Source organism: Anabrus simplex, chromosome 2 (genome assembly GCF_040414725.1).
Source record: "Anabrus simplex isolate iqAnaSimp1 chromosome 2, ASM4041472v1, whole genome shotgun sequence".
NCBI lineage: Eukaryota > Metazoa > Arthropoda > Insecta > Orthoptera > Tettigoniidae > Anabrus > Anabrus simplex.
In genome coordinates, this window is record NC_090266.1 from 1071108081 (window position 1) to 1071131109 (window position 23029).

Here is a 23029-nt window from a genome sequence, read left to right on the forward strand (position 1 = left end):
TGAAGAACAACTCAGCATTTCCACCAACTCTGCGATCTACGATCATTATAACAACGTGTTTACAATACAGTGCTGGGGAGGAATATGACGAATTGAGCGCATATTTAGGTGCGGCCAATCAGAAATCGAACCAAGTTGGGTGCACGGTATCAATATATTCACTGTACATTCTATCTAAAAAAGCATCGTATTACTTTTTCAATACAGCGACTGAATAGCGAAGTTTGTAAGATATTCATTTGCTGGGTCGAATCCTGGCCTTTGTAAGAGTGTCTAATTGCGAGGATTTACCGTCTCGTTAATATACTTCGTTTGAGGGCAACATTTCTGCACTCTGGCGTCTCTTAAAATAAATATCAGTTAAAGGTGCTTTAAACAAATAGCATTAGTGACTCATATAAACAGCTTGCGATATATTGAACATGAGCCCCATGAACTCAATGAGAATCAAGTTCTGATTAAAAGAATAGAATACCGGTACTACCTTTCCCTAGTTTTATTCTTTCTTTATTTTAACGTCGCACCGACAGAGATACATCGTATGGCGACGACGGGATAGGAAAGGGCTAAGAGTGGGAGGGAAGCGCCTGTGGCCTTAAATAACGTACAGTCCCAACATTTGCTAGGTGTGAAATGAAAACCACGGAAAACCATCTTCAGGGCTGCCGACAGTGGGGTTCGAACCCACTATCGCACGGATGCAAAACTCACAGCTGCGCGCTTCTAACCACACCATAGTTTTCGACCACTAGGTACCAACGAAAGGGTATTAAGTTCAATGCAACCAAATTCTCTTGATAGTCCTACATGCAATTTAAAAAATATGTTTTACAGTTACCTGCGCCCGTTACTTTCTCTCTTTATTTCTTTCTTTGTGTCTTAATCCATTTACCCTCCAGGGTTGGTTTTCCCCTCTGATTCGGCAAGGGATCCCACCTCTACCGCCTCAAGGGCAGTGTACTGGAGCTTGAGACTTCGGGTCGGGGATACAACTGGGAAGGAGGACCAGTACCTCGCCCATTTGGCCTCACCTGCTATGATGTACAGCGGCCTTGAACGGGGATGGGAATATCGGAAGAGATAGACAAGGAAGAGGGAGGGAGGGGAGAGGCCGTGACCTTAAGTAAAGTACCGTCCTGTCATTTGCCTGGAGGAGAAGTGGGAAATCACGGAAAACCACTTCGAGGATGGCTTGGGTGGGAATCGACCCCTCCCCTACTCAGTTGACCTTCCGCGGCTGAGTAGACCCCGTTCCATACCTCATACCACTTTCCAAATTTCGCGGCAGAGTCGAGAAATCGAACACGGGCCTCCAGGGGTGGCAGCTAGTCACACTAACCATAACACCACAGAGGCGGGCTGTGCCCGTTACTACCGTACATTATAATTAGATAAAATTAGCTATTTTATCCGTATTTTAGACGTTATCAGAATGTTCTTTTAAGTCCTAGATGTTAAACAGTGTTGCGTACCGTGATCCTTTCATAAGTCATCGACACCGTCTTATATCTTCTGAACATGCGGCAGCACGGTACATTCAGTATATACGTTTCATGGTGATGATTATTATTTAAAGAGGCCTAACATCTAGGTGATTGGCCCAAATAAATGAATAAATAAATACGGCCGATATATATTGTGGCCGTACGTAGGTCACAGCTGACTGGACAGGTGTTGGTGTGTGGCTTGTGTTCGCTTGTCGGCGAGAGGGAGTGTGCGTGACCTTGGCGAGGACGAGAACAAGTTTTTTTTTACGTGAAGAGGGTGGCCGGTCGACTAACAAAATAAAATTAAAAAAATGAAGGTTGGCAAGAGAAAAAGGTTACTAGCGCGTGTCACTTGTAATTGCGAGGAACGATATGAATGAAATATTTATAATATCTTTGGTGACGTGACATGCATAATTACGGAATGCTCATGGATTAAATTAAAATAAACTGGATAAATAATAGCACATTTAGATGATATAAATTAAAAACTAAAATTTTTGAACTAATTTACACGACCTTTTGGCTAAAATGGTGATAAAATTATATATTCATACGGTAGAAGAAGTTAGTATATAAATTGACTTTACTTCCGTGCATGTGTACCAGACACGATATTTAAGTCATGTGATAAGAGTACTCACTCTCACATACTGACGTGTTCCCTGTGCTCTACACTTCTGATAATTGTCTACAACGTAGAACAGTGCTGTGATCAGACGTCGAATGTGCAGATATTAATCCCTTAAGTACGTGTCATTTCCAAAATATAGTTACGTGTGTGTTTGGAGTTTATTCTAAAACACTTTGTGTAAGTTTCAGCTTTCTCACGAGTGAACGTGGAGGACCTGAACGTGATCATTTCCAGAAGAGGACGGAACTTCGTAATATGGATTACCTGTGCTTCACCATGAAGTTCTAAATCATTGACCAACGTCGGCGGCGTCGGGATGCAGATTCTTTCATCCTAGCATGGCTGATTGAGAATCCAGACTTCCAGACGTGAAGATATCACCTTAAGTTAAGTCGATTACGTCTCATTTATATCTGTTCTATGTAGTTTTGTTCTATTCTTTCTTTCTTCTTAGTAATTTATTTTGACACATTTTTATGGTTGTATCTTTTGCTCGGATATGTCGTAAAATTAGCACCTACGATTGTTTAATGACCATGTGGCTTTGAATTTGACAGTGAGGGTTCTGATAGAGTTATCCTTGTGTTATCGAAACCATCTTTGCTTATTGAGTGAATTTCGTTACGAATATGAGTTGATTTATATCCGATGGATTTAATGAAAGGATATTTTGTCAATATTTTCAATATTTTCCTTGAAATGGAACTTCTACTTGTACCTCGTGTTTGAGATAACGTGTCATCGGGATATCAAGTCCGAATTCTATGTATGAATTTAATGAGAATATGTGCATTGTGGCATGTGATAATTAATTGGATTAATTAATCATCGAGACACATTTAAGTGGATATTATGTATTTGTAGGACGATGGTAGGTTCTTATATTTCGTGGCTACACATATTTGATATTAGGATGCGACAAGTTAGAGTCATCATTGTGGTACACTGTACATGTAAAGTATATGGGATAATTGCGCATGATATGAATCTTCGTGAAACTGAGTTTTTCACATGTTAATGTCGTAATATTATTAAGCCTGATGTTGATTAGGTTGTAATGTGAATATGGATTATTCTAGACGAATGCAGTGTAGTCTAATATTAGTGTCTTCAGATGAAGAAAATGAAAGTCCATGTTAATCGATGTACTTCTTAATTCGTGAGAATATCCCAATTTTGCTCAAGTAATTTAGTAATTTCAAGTTGAAGGTACAGGTGAATGTTCGCGAGGGCCTTAGGTCTGAAGAACAGATCTTCGATGAAATATCTCAATAATATTTGATTCGGGACTAGGCAAGTTCATTCGTTAATGCAATTTTTCGCTCTCATGACGTAACTCGATCTTGTGGAACGTAATAAATCTATTAACAGGAGAGTGATATAGTTGCTCGACACTCGTCGACATGTAAATATTGTAGATATTTTCTTCTTGGTAATCACAGTCTTCTTGATAATTTCCGTAGTTAGCTGTAGATGTAGTAATTTGCTAGTAGTTAGAGAATTATTTTCTATGTGTTTTGTTCTGATAATGTGTGACACTTTGATATTATCGATGGATATTGGATGGGATTTCCACATGGATGATATTCTCTCCATTTACGAATGTTCGTAAGCTCAGAAGGCGTTTTATTTTGTTCAATTATTGATCAGATGCTTAAAGTTCAGTATTAATTCTCGCGAAAAGAGATGTGAGACGACGTGAACAGATATATCCGACGTCTCGGATTAACTTAGAGAAAACAAAGGCAAATTCAACTTTTCATTTATAACTACAAAATTGTTAATATAACGAATGTAAATTTTATTTTGCTATAACTGTTAACTTATTGAATCTGGGATATTTCTTATTATATTCGTTCTTACAATTACTGCATTTTTTCCAGATTGTCGATGAAGGCTTGGCCCAGACCTCATTTTTCTGAATAACAATTTTTGATTCAACTTTAAATAAATAATTTAATGACTTTAAAGACGATAAAGAAAATTAACAATGTAAAATACTCTGTTAGAATGTTAGGAAAAACAAATGCCGTGTACCATCCCATTTGTTTGCATTTAGGTTTGTTACGTCAAGAGCCATATTAAATTACATAAAATAGTGATTGTTGTATGTCCGGCGCTCCCTTTCTCGCTCCACCAGCCAGCTGCACGCGCGCCTGTGTATCATTCTGCTAGCTTCGACGCACAGCCCTCAGTGCGCGTGCCTGACCATCGAGTGTACTATAAATAGGAGCTCCCTGCCTGCTCACTTGCCCACTTGCCCTGGTGTCCAGCTCCAGAATACACCCTACGTCGAGCACGGAGGCTACTCCTCTTGAAAATGTGCTTCGACCAGGTGGACTGAATTTCTGGCAGTACGAGGTTTCACCTCTGGTCACCGCTCCCTTACCTGTTTCCGCTGCCTATGTTCCGTAATTCTTTTACAAGCCATTTTCTTTCCCTAATTTACGCAAGCTCCCTTAGTTTCGCTAGGTGGAATTTCTTCAAACAATTGAACTTGCTTTTTAGGAATTCAGGCACTTCAACAAACAAGGACTCTCAAAGACATTTATGTTAGTGTGCCAGATAGTTCTCGACTATCAACGTGTCAATTCACAAAGACTATCTTTTCAAGATAGAAGTGTATATAAAGACTGTAAACCTGTACATATTGTATAAAGACAGACTTTCCTCAAGATTCAATATTCCTTTTTGCTTCAAAATAAATTTCAGTTATTTGTGTAAATATCATAAAGTGAAGCAATAAAAGTTGTGTTTTGTAAACTTCAACCTTGGTTACAACACAACTCTATGGCGACGAGGTAAAAACGCAACAACCTACAATTCTTCGACCCCAGTTGCCAACTCTATGGTGACGAGGTAAAAAAGCAACAAACTACACGTCATCGGCCCCAATCGCCAACTCTATAGCGACGAGGTACAAAAAACAAACACGACACTACCATTCAACAGGCCCAGTTGTCAACTCTCCGGCGACGTGCTAAACACCAACGACACTCCAACCAGTTCTGACACACAGCTTACCTTACTCTTCCTTGCACGCATCTCGCAATGGCTACTGCGGAACAACTCGCTACGGTCTTCCAAGCCTTACAGCAGCAACAACAACAGTTTATGCAACAACAACAGGCAGCATTAATTCAGGCTATTCAAGCTATTTCTGTCTCTACACAGCCATCAGCTATTCCTCCGTTCTCTGCTTTTGATCCGGCTAAGGAAGAATGGTCAGTTTATTTAGCCCGTTTACAACAGCATTTCATCTGCCATTCTGTCACAGATGATCAACGCCGCCGCGCACTATTTCTTAGTTCGGTTGGCAATGCTACGTGTGAATTACTACGTAAATTAAGTCCGGAAGAACACTTATCTGAGGTACCCTTCACGCAGCTCTTGGCCCGTCTCACGGAACACTATGCCAAAGCTCCTCACATAGTGGCTGCTCGCTATAAATTTTTTCAGAGCAGAAAGCAACCCCATCAGACACATACTGAATGGATAACTGAATTGCGTGGTCTAGCTAAACCCTGCCAGTTCATCTGCTCCAAGGACGGTTGTGGTTCATCCTACACTGATTCTCTCATTCGGGACATGATAATTTTACATACTCCTGAAGACAAAATACGTTTTGACGCTGTCAAGCAGAGTAACCCTTCTTTAGAAGACGTCCAGCGTATTGCTACGGTTTATGAGCTTACTACCAAGACTGCCGCAGCCATAGCTTCTCCACACGAAGTTGCACAAGTCTCGCCTCAGGCCCGCAAGTCCTCTGCTACAGTGAACCGTACGGATAAGGCGCTCTCCACCAAGCATTCTCGCCAGGTTCCCTCTCGTAATGCTACACGGAAGCCCAATTCTAAAAGCACCTCGAAACTCCTGCCTTCCTGCCGAGGTTGTTTCAAGCATCATGAACGTCGTGACTGTCGTTTTTTCAAAGCTACTTGTGAACGATGTAATAAACTTGGACACATTAAGACTGTCTGTCAAAGTTCGCTCCGCCCTGCTAAGACTACTGCAGCACGCCGGAAGCATATACAGCCCCGCCAAGACATGGAAGTTGATCAGATCAATCTTATTCTTCCCACAAAGGATTCTCACAAAATCATCATTCCTCTCTCATTCTCTGCTCAATCTGTCGATTTTCAATTAGACACTGGATCACCTGTCTCTATTATTAACCTGACTACCTACCACAACTTAGGTTCACCTTCATGCTCTCCAGCTGACATCCAGCTCGTGACATTTAACAAGAAGAAAATTGACATCAAAGGTCAAATCAAGCTTCAGGCTAGTTATAAAGGAATTCAGAAGGCCATTCCTCTTCTAGTAGTTAACAACTACACTGCATCAAACATTATGGGCATGGATCTATTTAACTTATTTGGTTTCCAGATACATGACAACATTAACGTCGTATCTACATTGCATCCTACTTCTGACGTTACCGCTCTCCTAGCGCAGTTTCCTGAAGTCTTCGACTCTCAGCTCGGAACAGCCAAAGACTATACAGCTCACATACAGCTGAAATCCGGAGCTAAGCCTCGCTTCCTCAAAGCACGACCAGTACCCCTAGCACTTCAAGACCAGGTCACGAAAGAATTAGAAAGATGGATACAAACTGGAATTGTTGTACCAGTTACTTCTAGTCAATGGGCTACTCCACTCGTGGTAATCAAGAAACCTGATGGTAATGTTCGACTTTGTGGCGATTTTCGATCTACAGTCAACGCACAACTCGACACAGATATCTTTCCTATTCCACGTCCAGAAGACTTATTCCGTCGTCTCTCTGGTGGACAATTCTTCTCTCGAGTTGATCTTAAAGAAGCATATCTCCAGCTACTTTTAGACGAAGAATCTAAGAAATTTCTCACACTCAACACTCCTCTCGGACTGCTCCAGCTCCAGCGGCTCCCATTCGGTGTTTCATCCTCAGCGGCTATTTTTCAGCGCTATTTGGCTCAACTCACCGCCTCCATTCCCGGTTGTGCTAACTACCTGGATGATATTATTGTTACTGGAAAAGATCATCAGGAACATCTAACCAATCTACGCCTCCTTCTCCAGAAATTGAAAGACAATGGACTACGAGCGAATCTCGCTAAATGTACCTTCTTTCAGCCTCAAGTTCACTACCTAGGACATATACTTGATAAGAATGGAATTCGTCCTAGTACACAGAATGTCTCAGCGATAGTAAACATGCCAGCACCTCAGAACCTCAAGCAGCTTCAGTCCTTCATAGGCAAAGCGAACTATTATAATAAGTTCATTCCACGCTTTGCTACAGTGGCAGCTCCATTAAACGCTCTACGTAAAAAAGGTGTTAAGTTTCAGTGGACTCCGCAATGCCAACAGGCATGGAAAACAATCAACAACGCCTTAATTCAAGCTATACAACTCACCCATTTTCAGCCCGACAAGATCATCACGCTAGCTACTGACGCTTCAGACTACGGTGTCGGTGCCGTTCTCTCCCAGAAGGATCGTCATGGACAAGAACGCCCCATCGCCTTCGCTTCGAAAACACTTAATGACCATCAACGTCGATACTCACAGATAGAGAAAGAAGCTTTAGCCATCATCTTTGGTATTCGCCGTTTCAATGAGTATCTCTATGGCAACCATTTCCTGATCATTACCGATCATAAGCCTCTCGTACACTTATTCCATCCTGGTAATAGGATCCCAGAGAATTCCCTCAGAAAGCTTCAAAGATGGTCCATGTTCCTTTCTGATTATTCCTATCAGATTGTATATCGCGCCACATCCCAGCATTGTAATGCTGATGCCCTCTCCCGCTTACCCGTTGGTCCTGATACTGCCTTCGATTCTCAAGAATCTGAATGTCTTCAGTTGGACATAGAACTTGAAGATACTGTATCCAGTTTTCCTATTGATGCTACCTGCATAGCTAAAGCTACGGATAAGGACAGTACACTTGCTACGGTACGTACTTACATCCGCAACGGTTGGCCTCTTCAGAGCACACTTCCTGCCCACCTGGCACCTTATCATCGTATGCAGCATCGTCTCACGACTCGTGCCGGAGTTGTATTACTAGAAGCAGGCACCATCTTCCGAGTGGTTATCCCACTTAGCCTACAGAAACAAGTTCTCGAATTATTACACCAAAGCCATTGGGGTATCTCCAGAACAAAGCAACTCGCCCGTCAACACTGCTACTGGCCCGGTATTGATGCCGCCATCGAAAAGCTAATACGTCATTGTGAGCAATGTCAAACGAATCAGAACGCCCCGTCTTCTGATCTTGCTTCATGGCCTCCTGCTACTACTCCCTGGGAACGAGTTCACATCGATTTCGCAGGTCCTTTCCTCAATTCCATGTGGTTAATAGTCATCGATTCACTGTCAAACTTTCCATATGTAGTAGATATGCATTCGACTACTACAACAGAAGCTACCATTCGTGCTCTCCAGAAAATCTTTACTATAGAAGGTTTACCGCAAGTACTCATTTCGGACAACGGACCTCAATTTACAGCTACTGCTTTTCAGAACTTTTGTACACATAATGGCATTCGTCATATCCTAGCACCACCTTTTCACCCTCAATCTAATGGTGAAGCTGAACGCTTCGTACAAACATTTAAAAGAAGTATGAAGAAAGCTGTCTCTTCAGGCTTAACTAAAGACCAAGCCTTGCTCCAACTCTTAAACAACTACAGAACTCTACCCGGCGCTGATAATATCACTCCTGCACAGAAGCTCCATGGACGACCTCACAGAACTTTACTTTCTCTGTTACAGCCTCTTCCGGCCCAGCATAAGACATCACCAACGAAGTTCTCCATCAACGACAAGGTCTACACCAGGACATTCAAATCCAACCCACTCTGGATACCTGGAGTCATCTGCAGATCTTTGGGTCATCGTCTATACGAGATACAGACTACGGAGAAACGTATCTGCCGCCATCAAGATCAGATACGTCTGCGCTTCCGCCCCTGTCCTGCTATTGATGCTATTGCTAAACCAGATAAATCTATTGCTGAACGAGCTTTAGATCATTTAATAACAATGGGTTCCTTTCAGGACGAGACAGCGCCACTCCGCCCAGTTCCAGCTCCGGACAATACAACAGAGACATCAGCAGCTCCGCCCCAGCATCGCAGTCGCCGCCAGCGCCGCCGCCGTTTCACGCCGTACCGGCGTATTTAGGAGGGGAGGGTGTTGTATGTCCGGCGCTCCCTTTCTCGCTCCACCAGCCAGCTGCACGCGCGCCTGTGTATCATTCTGCTAGCTTCGACGCACAGCCCTCAGTGCGCGTGCCTGACCATCGAGTGTACTATAAATAGGAGCTCCCTGCCTGCTCACTTGCCCACTTGCCCTGGTGTCCAGCTCCAGAATACACCCTACGTCGAGCACGGAGGCTACTCCTCTTGAAAATGTGCTTCGACCAGGTGGACTGAATTTCTGGCAGTACGAGGTTTCACCTCTGGTCACCGCTCCCTTACCTGTTTCCGCTGCCTATGTTCCGTAATTCTTTTACAAGCCATTTTCTTTCCCTAATTTACGCAAGCTCCCTTAGTTTCGCTAGGTGGAATTTCTTCAAACAATTGAACTTGCTTTTTAGGAATTCAGGCACTTCAACAAACAAGGACTCTCAAAGACATTTATGTTAGTGTGCCAGATAGTTCTCGACTATCAACGTGTCAATTCACAAAGACTATCTTTTCAAGATAGAAGTGTATATAAAGACTGTAAACCTGTACATATTGTATAAAGACAGACTTTTCTCAAGATTCAATATTCCTTTTTGCTTCAAAATAAATTTCAGTTATTTGTGTAAATATCATAAAGTGAAGCAATAAAAGTTGTGTTTTGTAAACTTCAACCTTGGTTACAACAGTGATCATAGTCATAATCACAGACTTCAGGATGGCTATACTGAAATTCAACTCAAGAGCTTAGGAAAAGTATCCTTCCGCACGTGAGCACGTCCCCTGTTCCCCCTTCCCGTCTGCGTTCTCCATCTCCGCCACAACCAACTTACTAACGCCGTTCGTCCATCTGAGAAGTACTTCATTCTGAAATAGTGAAGCATCAAACGAAATCACATCCTTTCACAGAGCTGTACTTTGATTACGTACCATACCCATTTACCTCTTTTATTGACCATGTAAAACCTACAGATTACTGACGAATACCGAGGCAAGAGAGGCAAGGTTTATTTTTATTTCATAATGCAATTTGTGTGAGGCACATGGGGACTTACAACATAAGTACCGGGATACGATTCCGCTCTCGTGCAACGACTGTCAGTGGCAGTTTCTCACAGATCAAAAAGCTGAAAAACCCACCCATGAGTGGGATTACAAAATACAATGTTTCCAGAAATGTTGTAAATATTGTAGTCTCGTCATTCGGAAGGTAAAAACGAACTCATGATCCCCTCATGATAACATTTCTGCGGGTAGAGGGCGGTCACGAATATAAATCAACGTACAAATTATTATTATTATTATTATTATTATTATTATTATTTTATCGAATGCGCCAAGAATCCTATTCCCATACCGTGTTAAGGCCCTTCCTGTTTTATTTACGGCGAGTGCTGAGTTGACATATCGACCTTTCGCTGGAGACTTGGATTTTCCGTGGAGTTTAAATTCCACGCGAGCGGCGTTAACACTGTACACAGAAACACCGGTTAGCTGCGCGGTGCTTTTCACCACGTCTTCCACAGTCCACGGCGGATTCTCATCTCGTAGGCTACTGTAACCGTTTAAAACAATTTCGTTTAGATTTCCCACTTAATTCTTCCCCACTTTTGTTAGCTTTAAAGTATTTCACAGGGGACTCAAACGTCACAGCATCACACACGTCTTGCTCTCAGCTGGCAGCCATTATGAATACTGAACACGCTGTTGCAGCCAGTATTGCCAACAGTTATCTTGGATCCATCTTTAACGTCGCACATATTATGCGAACTTATCAGCAATGGAATGAACTCGAACAAAGCTTACTAAGTACACAGTGCAATAAGATATCAATATCATATTAAATAATTACTATTTTGCTACATACACCACTGAGAACTAAAACTATTCATAGCCATTTGCGTATGAAATATAAGAGTTGGTAACGAACCCGAATAACATACAACCTGTGATATATTTTCCATATTTATACAGGGCAAAAATGTTTAATTCGTCAAGTCAGTTCACCAGAATATCTAACCAAACTGAAGGAAGCTCCTGACTTCAGGAACAAGTAACAAACCTAGGGAACTATTTGGCGCTGCGGAAGACCTTTCACTGATCAGAAGTCTGACTAACATCAAAGGGACCGCTAAGGTCTTGAGTTGACTCTCAGTATAATATTTCATTTAAGTCAATAAAAGTGTCATATTTGTTTTATACCTTGAACATGCTTATTTTCGAACCCTATGTTAGTCCTGCCACATTCATTTATTTTTATAAGCCTACAGCCATCGAACTGAGCACCCCTGGGGTGTCTCGTGTTCGCTGACTGACTACGTCGGGGACAATATATAGTAAAACCCGCCTTTAGTGGAACCTTTATGAACCGAAAAACTGTCCATATTGCAAAATTTTCGCGGTCCCGTGAATTATGGTTTGATGTTCATGTAAGTTTACCTGTATTCAGCGGAACCTGTCTGAGGCGGAAACGGAAGGAAATGTTGCTACTATATGGGAAAAAATATGTAAATTTCCTTCCTAACCCTTTTCAGTACATATGTATTCCGAATGGATCTGTGATGGCCGAGACAGCATTCGGCCAGGAAATGTCTGCCTCTGTGTTTGATGCTGTAATTTGGTACGCAGAAGCAATGGAAGGAGTGTCGCCAAGTACGGTACGTCAATGCTTTCAAAAAGCAAGGTTTACCTCACATTCTGCCGAATAAAAGACAAAGTCACCTCCGTGCAGGCCATGAAGGCCCTTGGAGGAGTGGAAGATAAAGGCTTCCACCATTGTTAACCGCAGCACGTGATGGGGTAGAGTGGGTACCTCTACGCCCGGCCGCCTTTGCCCCCAAGAATTAACCTGGTACTATTTTTGGTGTAGGCTGAGTGAACCTCAGGGCCATATGCACCTCCGGAAGTGGAATTCTCGTTTCTTAAATTTTACGACTTCCTGGCGGGGATTCGAACCCACGTCCTTCCGGGCGAACCGAGCACGCTTTTACCGCCTCGGCCGGGCAGCCCCTCTCTGACGAATAAACCATAATAAATAAAAGTAGTGAAGTGCTACAATAAAATATCTAACAGCGGAGTTATGATATTGTCAGTGCAGAAGATTACGTGACCATTGATCTAGAAGTCGAGACAGAGGTGGAGTTAGAAATCACCGAATAGTTCGTCACTAATCACCTCTAAGAAAAGAAAACAGGGATAGATGGCGATGACGACTAAATGCCCTATCAGCTGTGAAGGACATTTATTCTTCGCTTGCGAAAAATGACGCGAAATCGTTCAACATTATTTGCCACGCCCGAGTTTTAATTGAGAACCGTGCTGGCAGGGATAGTTGTGTCCAGCGTACAATTCTGGATTACCGAGCAAGTGGTTGTGTGGTTTGAGTTAGGTAGCTGTCAGCTTGCATTCCGCAGATAGTGGGTTCGAACCTCCACTGTCGGAAGCTCTGAAGATGGTTTTCCGTGGTTTACCACTTTCACACCAGGCAAATGTTGGGGCTGAACCGTAATTAAGGTCACGATCGCCGCCTTCCCACTCCTAACCCATAGTCGCCGTAAGACCGATCTGTGTCGGTGCAACGTAAAGTAAACTGTAAAAAAAAAAATTCTGGATTACTTGAAGTAAATGACAGTACTAGGAAGTTCTAAATAAGAACAGATTTGTGCTGATGAACTAGTGTACCTGTATATAAGTGTGTGATTAGTGTCACTTATCTACTGACGCCCATAAACACATAAAATCTACTGCTGGATTATATAACGAAGGCATGTACTTATGTTGATTTTATCACCTTTATGAAACGGAATCGTGCATACAACGGAAAAATCCCGGTCCCTTGGGTTTCCGGTGGGGACAGGTTTTACTATACATATGCTTGAGATCTTTGTCACCCGCTGCTGAATGTCACCAACAGAAAGCGTCCTTGAACAATAGTGGCTAATAACAGCGCACAAAGGTACGTGTGCTACCAGTCGTACTTCAAGGTGGGTAAGTAACAGCGCACAAAGGTACGTGTGTTACTAGACGTACTTCAAGGTGGGTAAGTAACAGCGCACAAAGGTACGTGTGCTACCAGTCGTACTTCAAGGTGGGTAAGTAACAGCGCACAAAGGTACGTGTGTTACTAGACGTACTTCAAGGTGGGTAAGTAACAGCGCACAAAGGTACGTGTGCTACCAGTCGTACTTCAAGGTGGGTAAGTAACAGCGCACAAAGGTACGTGTGCTACCAGTCGTACTTCAAGGTGGCTAAGTAACAGCGCACAAAGGTACGTGTGCTACCAGTCGTACTTCAAGGTGGCTAAGTAACAGCGCACAAAGGTACGTGTGCTACCAGTCGTACTTCAAGGTGGGTAAGTAACAGCGCACAAAGGTACGTGTGCTACCAGTCGTACTTCAAGGTGGGTAAGTAGTGAAGCTGAACAGCAGCCGTACGTGAAAATCGTCGTTTGTCGTGGCAGAAATGTTCATCAATGCTATGCGGATCTAAGAGAAGCGTTGAGTCATAATGTCGTTCCACAGGGATATGCAAGTTGGGTTTCTCAACTGCGACGTGAAGTGACCGGCACGTAACAGGTAGTCTGTATTTCGTTGTCTTTCAATGTCAACAACTTCGTTAAATATCGTCCGAATCCCTTACACGTCGTATTATGAAATGACAGAACCAAAGCTTGAATGTGCTGTGAAGCAATTTGAGTAGTACGTTCCGACACGTGAGGCAGAAACGGCGGCGCACGTCTCATTCCCAATCCATTCACAAACGTAAACAAACAGCCCGTCTCGTCACGGTTTGAAGTTTGTTTTGTTAAATCATGAACCCGTCTCGTCACCTGGTGGCGTTCGTTTATTTCCCTCATCTCTTTGGCGTCAATGAATAATCATCAGTCATCAGTAAACTATATGTGAATGAAATAGTGAGTCAAGGCGAAACTATGTTTTTGCATCCCCGCCGATAATATGGGCTGATTCTTCTGTGACATGGACTGCTCTCATCCGCAGATATCAATCACTTTATGCAAGAGTGATCCCCTGCTTTCTTTTGTGCGTTTCCAGTGAGTGGACAGTATTCGTAGATAGGAAAAGCGGTCATCTCCCATGTAGACTTCGGCAGACTGCAACAGTCAGCTGTTCCGAAACATTAGGATCTTGAGGTGGAGTGTTTCGTTACACTGTGCCAGCACACGACACAAGGAAATGTAACTGCATGGAAGGGATAATCTCGTGAGGCAACCTGGTATGCTCCGCGTCAACGTTAATGTGCCTGTACTGGAGGTGCGTAAAGCTGCACGGAACGTGAGTCGGAACACTAAATTCGCGCCTAATAATCACGTTTAAAGGCTGCTTTTAGGTTAAGATATTGCAGTCATTATGAAATACATATATCACGGTTACAGCGACAGTACAGGTGTTTAAAAGTAACTATTACAAGGATATTGAAATGTATCGGTCTGTGCTGTGAGCAATTAGGGGCAGGATAAAGCTTCACGGCACGTGAAAAAGCAGTCGCAACTCTGAAATACGCACCCCCAAAGAAATCATGTTTAAATGTTTTTGTTTTTTTTTAGGATAAGAATGTTTTCATTCATTCTGAAATTCACCTGTCACAATTACACCGACAGTAAATGTGTTTACAAATATCAGAAACAGAACTCCGGTGTGACATTCTGCAAAGTTTACCACCTTGTATACGGTATACAAAATGTTACTAGGCTTCAACGAAAACTCTCTTACAGAACAGTTGAAAACAAAACAGAACACATTCAGTGATTCGCATGTACCGAAGACCAGTGGCCGGTGCAACGGGACTCACAGAACAAAGAGGATATGACAGAAAACAGAACATTAGCACGCGGTGGTACAGTCAGTCAGTAGGCGAAGGGCGAAGAGCAGTGCATAGTGGCACATTTGACGCGATAACGAGGCACTGTCTCTGTTTCGCTTGAGAATGTTTAGAAACAACTGACACTCGGTGTTCTAGAACACTGGAACATAAATGCGCACCGGCACGGTGTGCCGAAATACAGACATAGTGCCAGCTCTAGTCCCATGCTGTTCTTTAGCCATGTTTTCATTCTCTGAGGGTGTTAAAGTAGCCTATATCAATAACAGGCATGATATACAAGCAGTTTCAGATAAATATTTTGACAATAACAAAATAAATATAATATTCATTGTAACTATTACACAAAGCTAACCTGAATGATCGTTCCACTCTGCATGTAGCAAACACCCTTATATATTTGGATGTCTTACGTAGATCATTATCAGCTGACTGTAGTTTCTGAGATACAGACTCAAGCTTCGCTGAGCTTTGAGCTTAATATTCAGTGTCACAAAAAATTCGGGTGTGCATATGTGCATACCGTAGAGTGAAGCAGATAGGCCGTGTATCGTCATTGCGCCTAGAAAAACCGCTGTGGTAATATTACAGCTTAGAACTCTGACCAGAAAGGTTCTGTCACATAAGGTTCTGAACATTGAAGAAATGTTCTAAATATCCCTTCCATCTGTCCAGTCATTTCCTGGAATCTATAATTTCATCTGTTGCATCCAATATACAATTCAGTTCCCACCCTCTCCCTCATCCTTCTAAGATTCTTTGTTACGGATCAGAAAGTTTTCCCAGCCACATGACCAAGCCTTTCCAGTTTATTACTGAAATCATCAAATGGTTTCTTCTTGGACTCTAATGTGATCTGCTTCGCTCTGTTTCTTTCATTTACGCACAATTTCCTACCATCAGTTCCTGTTTGGAGTTAGTTTTGACACGTCTTCCTTTTACCGTTATGAGCTGTCCTTACTTCATTGTTCTGCCATGATGTTCACTTTTCCCATATTTACAAAGTCCTCACGCATTCCCTTCCTTTTTCTACTAGAACACAGCTGCATGCCACCCTTCTTTCTATATACCCTGAACCTGCTGGCTGTCAATTCTTTGAAGTTTTTCATTAATCATATCCATGTACTCCTGTCAATTTCCTTGTCTTGGCCGTCTGCAGATAGACTTCACTTTCTCTATCCTAGCCCTAGTGATACTTATTTCACTTCAGATAAGATGAAATATCCAAAATATCTGTACGTTCGTAACACATTTTCTGAATTCAAATTCAATTACGAAATAGTCGACTAAGGATCTGGGGCCCCTACCGACCCATGTGTAACGTTGAATAGCCTTATGCATGAAGGCTGAAGTCGCACTTGCTAATTCCATAGCACCTCAGAAATCCAGAGTAAATGCTCCCCATTCCTATTCGCTTCCGTATCCTCCCAATATCTCATATCCGTGAGTTATATTTCCAAATATTGCGCTAAAAATCACCCATTAGCACTCTCTCATCCTTGCAGTCCATCCTGACTACAATGCCATTTATTGCTTCATAGAGTTCAATCAATCAATCAATCGCCTCCGTGGCTGAGGCGGCAGCACGCTGGCCTCTCACTGCTGGGTTCCGTGGTTCCAATCCCAGTTAATCCACGTGAGATTTGTGCTGGAAAAAGCGGAGCTGGGACAGGTTTTTCTCCGGATACTTCGGTTTTCCTGTCATCTTTCATTCCAGCAACACACTCAAATATCATTTCATTTCATCTGTCAATCATTAATCATTGCCTCAGGGGAGTGCGACAGGCTTCGGCAGCCGGCACAATTCCTATCCTCGCCGCTAGATGGAGGCTTCATTCATTCCATTCCTGACCCGGTCAAATGACTGGAAACAGGCTATGGATTTTCAGAGTTCAATTAATCACTCACTACTGATCTGCATTATTTAGGGCAGTCGCCCAGGAGGCAGATTCCTTATCTGTTGTATCCCTAGCCTTTTCTTACATGATTGCAAACACAAAGGAAATGTATTGAACATCTCCCTTGGTAAGTTATTCCAATCCCTAACTCCCCTTCCTAAAAACAAATATTTGCCCCAATTTGTCCTCTTAAATTCCAGCTTTATCTTCATAGTGTAGTCGTTATTACTTTTAATGACACCACTCAAACTTATTCGTCTACTGAAATGAAATGTCGTATGGTTTTTACTGCCGGGATATCCCAGGACGGGTTCGGCTCGCCAGGTGCAGGTCTTTCTATTTGACACCCGTAGGTGACCTGCGCGTCGTGATGAGGATGAAATGATGATGAAGACAATACATACACCCAGCCCCCGTGCCATTGGAATTAACCAATTAAGGTTAAAATCCCCGACCCGGCCGGGAATCAAACCCGGGACCCTCTGAACCGAAGTCCAGTACGCTAACCGTTCAGCCAACGAGTCGGACATTCGTCTACTGATGTCATTCCACGCCATCTCTCCACTGACAGCTAGGAACATACCACTTAGTCGAGCAGCTCTTCTTTCTCCCAAGTCTTCCCAGCGACATTTTTGTAACGTAAATCACCCAGAACAAATCGAGCTGCTTTTCTTTGGATTATATCCAGTTCTTGAATCAAGTAATCCTGGTGAGGCTCCCATACACTGGAAACATACTCTAGCTGGGGTCTTACCAGTGACCTATATGCTCTCTCCTTTACATCCTTACTACAACCCTAAAAATCTCCTCATACCCAAGCATACCTTTTATTTGCAATCATATTGATGTGATTACCCCATTGAAGCTCTTTCCTTATATTAACACGTAGGTACTTACAGTAATCTCCGTAAGGAACTTTCACACCATCAAGGCAGTAATTCAAACTGAGAGGACTTTTCCTATTTGTGAAACTCACAACCTGACTTTTAACTCCGTTCATCATCATACCATTGCCTACTGTCCATTTCCTTACGTCATCCTCATCTGCTCCTTCGCATGGTTATTTTATTACACTGAGGAATTATCATCCTAATTCCTCTAGTCGCTAAATCTATACGCATGATTCTCTCATATTCGTGTCAAAAAACCTGTTTTGGTCTATACAGGGTGTAACAATAAGGCACGGTAAAACGATCAGGGCACATTCCTCACACGTAGAAGAAGAAAATGTATTACATAGACATGGGTCAGGCAACACTATTTCCGTGTTAGAACTCATTTTATACAGCACTACACATTACGTTAATTAAGACCGGGCGAGTTGGCCGTGCGGTTAGGGGCGCGCAACAGTGGGCTTGCATCCGGGAGATAGTCGGTTCAAGACCCACTGTCGGCAGCCCTGAAGATGGTTTTCCGTTGTTTCCCATTTTCACTCCAGGCAAATGCTGGGGCTGTACCTTAATTAAGGCCACGGCCGATTCCTTCCCACTCCTAGGCCTTTCCTATACCATCGTCGCCATAAGACCTATCTGTGTCGGTGCGACATAAAGCAAGTTGTAAAAATAAGTTAATTGTGGCAAACACACTGGCACAGGACGTACCAGCATACAACGTGAAATTCTTTCTTAAATGAAATATTAAAAACGCCCTCCGTAAGCATTGGTACATTCATCAACCCGCCGTCGCGTTGACATCAGCGCTGATGAAGTAGGACGCTACCCTACTTAAAAATAGTTCCGGAGAATTTCTCCTTTAAAGCTTTAGAACACCGCCCGAGCGCAAGGAGGGCCATGAGATGCCCGCTCCTTCTCCAAAGCAACTTGTACCCTGACTGTCAGGACCACTCACTACGCCACTCAGCAATTATCCGTGCTTCACGAACTAGGACGTGACTACAGTAACCCACACCACGAACAAAGAGACAGACACAAATTAAATGGAATCTACTTTCAACTTTTGCATACCTAGCCTACTCCTAAATAAAAACTAAAGGAGGCGCTTTGGTGAGCGGTTCGAATGTTGGAATTACAGAAAAATAATGCCTTACGATACCTGAAGTAGCGGAGAAGAGAGATCCTTCCTCGATGCTTGTCCGGGACACACCAAACCACCCCCAAAAATATTCTTACTTAGTCTGTAAAGATGAATTCAAACTGAATAGCCTGAAACTAAAAAATATGACCATTTTATTTGCTGTTATTGGCCCGCTGCGATCAGCTGTCATGGAGGCAATGCTCATACTGTCTTCGATAGAACTCCCAAGAGTTGTAGCCACCGGGTTACCACAAGCGGTGAATTGTTTTAAAGTTGCTTTACGTCGCCCCGACACGGATAGGTCTTGGTGAAAATAAGAAAAGCGCAGAGTTTGAAACAGACATGACGGCTCCACCAGTTTGTACTGGCAGCCAGAGCATTGTATGCCCTATGCTAACAAAGGTAAGTCATTGACCATTAAAACACATTTTGCCCAGTGTCCAGGCAAATCTCTGTCACAAAACAGTGGCAACTTGCGGCGCCTACTGTCCACACAGCAAGAAAAATTTGAAGACATTTTGTAGCTCTAACCTATTTTTCACCTTTGCCATTCATCTTTCGTGTGCATAAAGCGTCGACGTTGGCAAGCCTGTTCGGAATTAACAAAAACAGTTGAATTCCCCGACCCGGCCGGGAATCGAACCTGGTGCCCTCTGAACCACTACCCTGAACTTACAGCGAAGAAGCCGAAGATACAAAAAAATATAAAGTTATATGTATATATATACGTCTCAAGGGTTCTGTTGGGCTACGAACGTGAAACGGTCCGGTAAACGAGTAGTGGCTGGGAAGCATTACTTTATATACAATATTTTTGGAACACCCACCTACTCTTAAATGCTTCTAACCACTCAAGTAGCCAAAGGAGAAGGACATTCAGTTACCGACCATTGTTTGCTTACTTCCACTGGATTCAATATGTCCTCACTATACCGCGGATCTTTTCCGGAGTATGTAGGGGTAGAGGATTATTGATTGATTGATTGATTGATTAAAGGCGCCTAACATCGAGGTCATCGGCCCCTAATGGTACGAAATGAGACGAAATGAGATGACAAACTAAAAGTCCAAAATCCTCCACTGACCAGAATTCAAAACGTGAGGACGAAGACTGAACGGGTGGATTGATATGAAGTTAAAACGATCAGTGGATCCGACCCACAGTGCCTCACATGCACAGAAGCTGGCACAAAACAATAGTAGTACGGACCAAGGGACTGCTTCTATAGCACGATGCTGAATCGATTAGAATATGCTCGTTCTCGAAACGGGTCCAAAATCCAGGTCATCGGCCCTCATAATGATATTTATCGCTAGAAAATTAGAACCATGTTATTTCCCACGTTGCGGTACTAATCAAGAGTAGTGTAGACTCGCGGTATTCCTTACATTATGGTACGACTCACAGGTAATGAAATTCGCACATGTATTACAGACCTAATGGGTTTCGCACATTGCGTTGCCCTTGACAGGCAACGCAAACCTATGGAGTTCATCACCTAAATGTACTAACCACAGGGACTCTTACTATCCCGTGGTGTTCCTCATATAGTGGGTACTAATCATAGGCAAGCCAGAACCATGGGTTCCTTCATCCCGTGGTGTCGCTCATATAGTGCTACTAATCACAGGTACTGTAAAACCGTCGTGCCCATGTTTGCTACTAATCACAAACCTATTTGATACCCAACATAGTGGTACTACGCGCAAGTAAATGCGACCCATGGTGTTCCCCGCGTGGTGGTACTAATCACAAATAGTTTCATGGTTCTAATTTGATCATCCCTTGGTCGCCCCTTTGAGTCGCCTCTTACGACAGGCAGAGGATACCGTGGGTGTATTCTTCGTCTGCGTCCCCCACCCACAGGGGGTAGTACTATCTGCGCACTTCTTAGCGATAGATTTACACCCTAGTGCTGAATTGGTCGACTTCGGTTATCTTCGAGATTCGTATTAGCAACCTATGAAACACAAACTAAGAATCGCTTATTATCGCTGTGCGACATCTGGCGTACACTTTACGTACTCGTACTGTTTGTTTACACAGCAAAGCCAAACTATAGAATTCATGCTAGGAACACGTTTCGCATCGGGAAATATTATATAGTATTATATATTGTGTGTGTGACACAGTTGTTGGCGTTAAGATAATAAAGGTTCAGAAATTATTTTTTTTTTGCTAGTTGCTTTACGTCGCACCGACACAGATAGGTCTTATGGCGACGATGGGACAGGAAAGGGCTAGGAGTGGGAAGGAAGCGGCCGTGGCCTTAATTAAGGTACAGCCCCAGCATTTGCCTGGTGTGAAAATGGGAAACCACGGAAAACCATTTTCAGGGCTGCCGACAGTGGGGTTCGAACCTACTATCTCCCGAATACTGGATACTGGCCGCACTTAAGCGACTGCAGCTATCGAGCTCGTTGTTTAGAAAATTCATATCGATCGATCATATTATCGATTCAATTCAGATTTCATTTCCATTCAGTTGGCAGTATTTACCGGAACCGGCAGTGCTCCCTACTTACTCCTCACCGAGTACAAAAATCTATCACTAAAAAGTGCGCGTACAGTATGTAGGGGTTGACCAAGGTATGAATATGACAAGCAGATTAGAGCAAATGTAGGATGCAGCAGTTATGTAGAAATGAAAAAGTTTAGCACATGATAGGGTGGCATGGTGGGATGCATCAAAAAGTCTATGGGCTGATGACTCAAACAACAAAAAGAAGTTAAAAAACTTACCAAGTGCCTATTTTGTAAAATAAAATGCAAAATTCACCGCTTTCTTTTACAATTGGGTTTACGTCTCCCCGACACAGATAGGTCTCACAGCGACGACCGCTTATTTAAAATTAATATTGTGGTGTTCTTGGAAGTGTTGGAAATGCCTGAAAAAATCAAGAGTGGCAAGGCCTCGAGCGGGATGAGCTGTAATGTGATAGAACTGTTAACAATGTGAACATAGTATGGTGGAATATGTATCTTGTCTCACAAGGGGAAGTAAGAGCTATGGGGTCACCGACGTCGTTCAAACTTAAGCAGGCTGATTTGCGTCCGAGCGTTTGTGTCATCGACCCTTATTTAATGAGAAAATGGTCCTTTAAATATAACAGTCTGTGTAGCTGTTGGCAATTTGCATGCGAATATCTCTTACCACTGCTACTTAGTGTTCAGCTCCCTAATATTCACGCTGTGTGGTTGATTGCAACATTCCAGTTCAATAAGCGACGAAAGGAAAGTGCAGTATGCTCAACTCACGTCTGTTGACGCAGAACGCTTGTTCTCAGCTGATAAACTGACTTTAACGGACAAGATTTTTTTCCATTAGCTGTTTATGGAGCCATTGCATTCTACCGTGAAAACAACTGAACTACCATCAGTTAAAATACGCATGTCTAGCCGTAATATTTAGAGGAGAGGAAGGATGGAGGGAATGTTTTTCACCTGCGAATTCATCATATTTCACATGAGGGTTTTGGGTAAATTGTGCCCGTGTTACAAAAGAATTTAATATTATTTCCTGGGGGCCGATGACCTTCGATGTTAGGCCCCTTTAAACAACGAGCATCATCATCACCATAATTAATTATTTCCTGCGGTCCGTCAGAAACTTTAAGCTCATTTATCGTGTCCTCGAATACACTGCAAATCTTCCTGAGCGGTTAATTGTGTTGTTGTCCGATTCCAGATCACCACTCCAGAGTCTACAAACCTTTAACTCATGGCCAACATCCTTGATTCTCGTACACCAGATTATTGCAGTGGTACATCGACTTGAGACACTGGGGAAGAAAGTTTCATTTGTGTGGGTAAAAGCCCATGGTGGAATCCCAGGCAATGAGCTAGCAGACAAAGCAGCACGATCTGCTGCTACTGAAGGCCAACAGACATACACTACAGTTCCAGCATCGGATTACACCACCTTGCTTCGTCGACGGCAATTGACGGCATGGAAC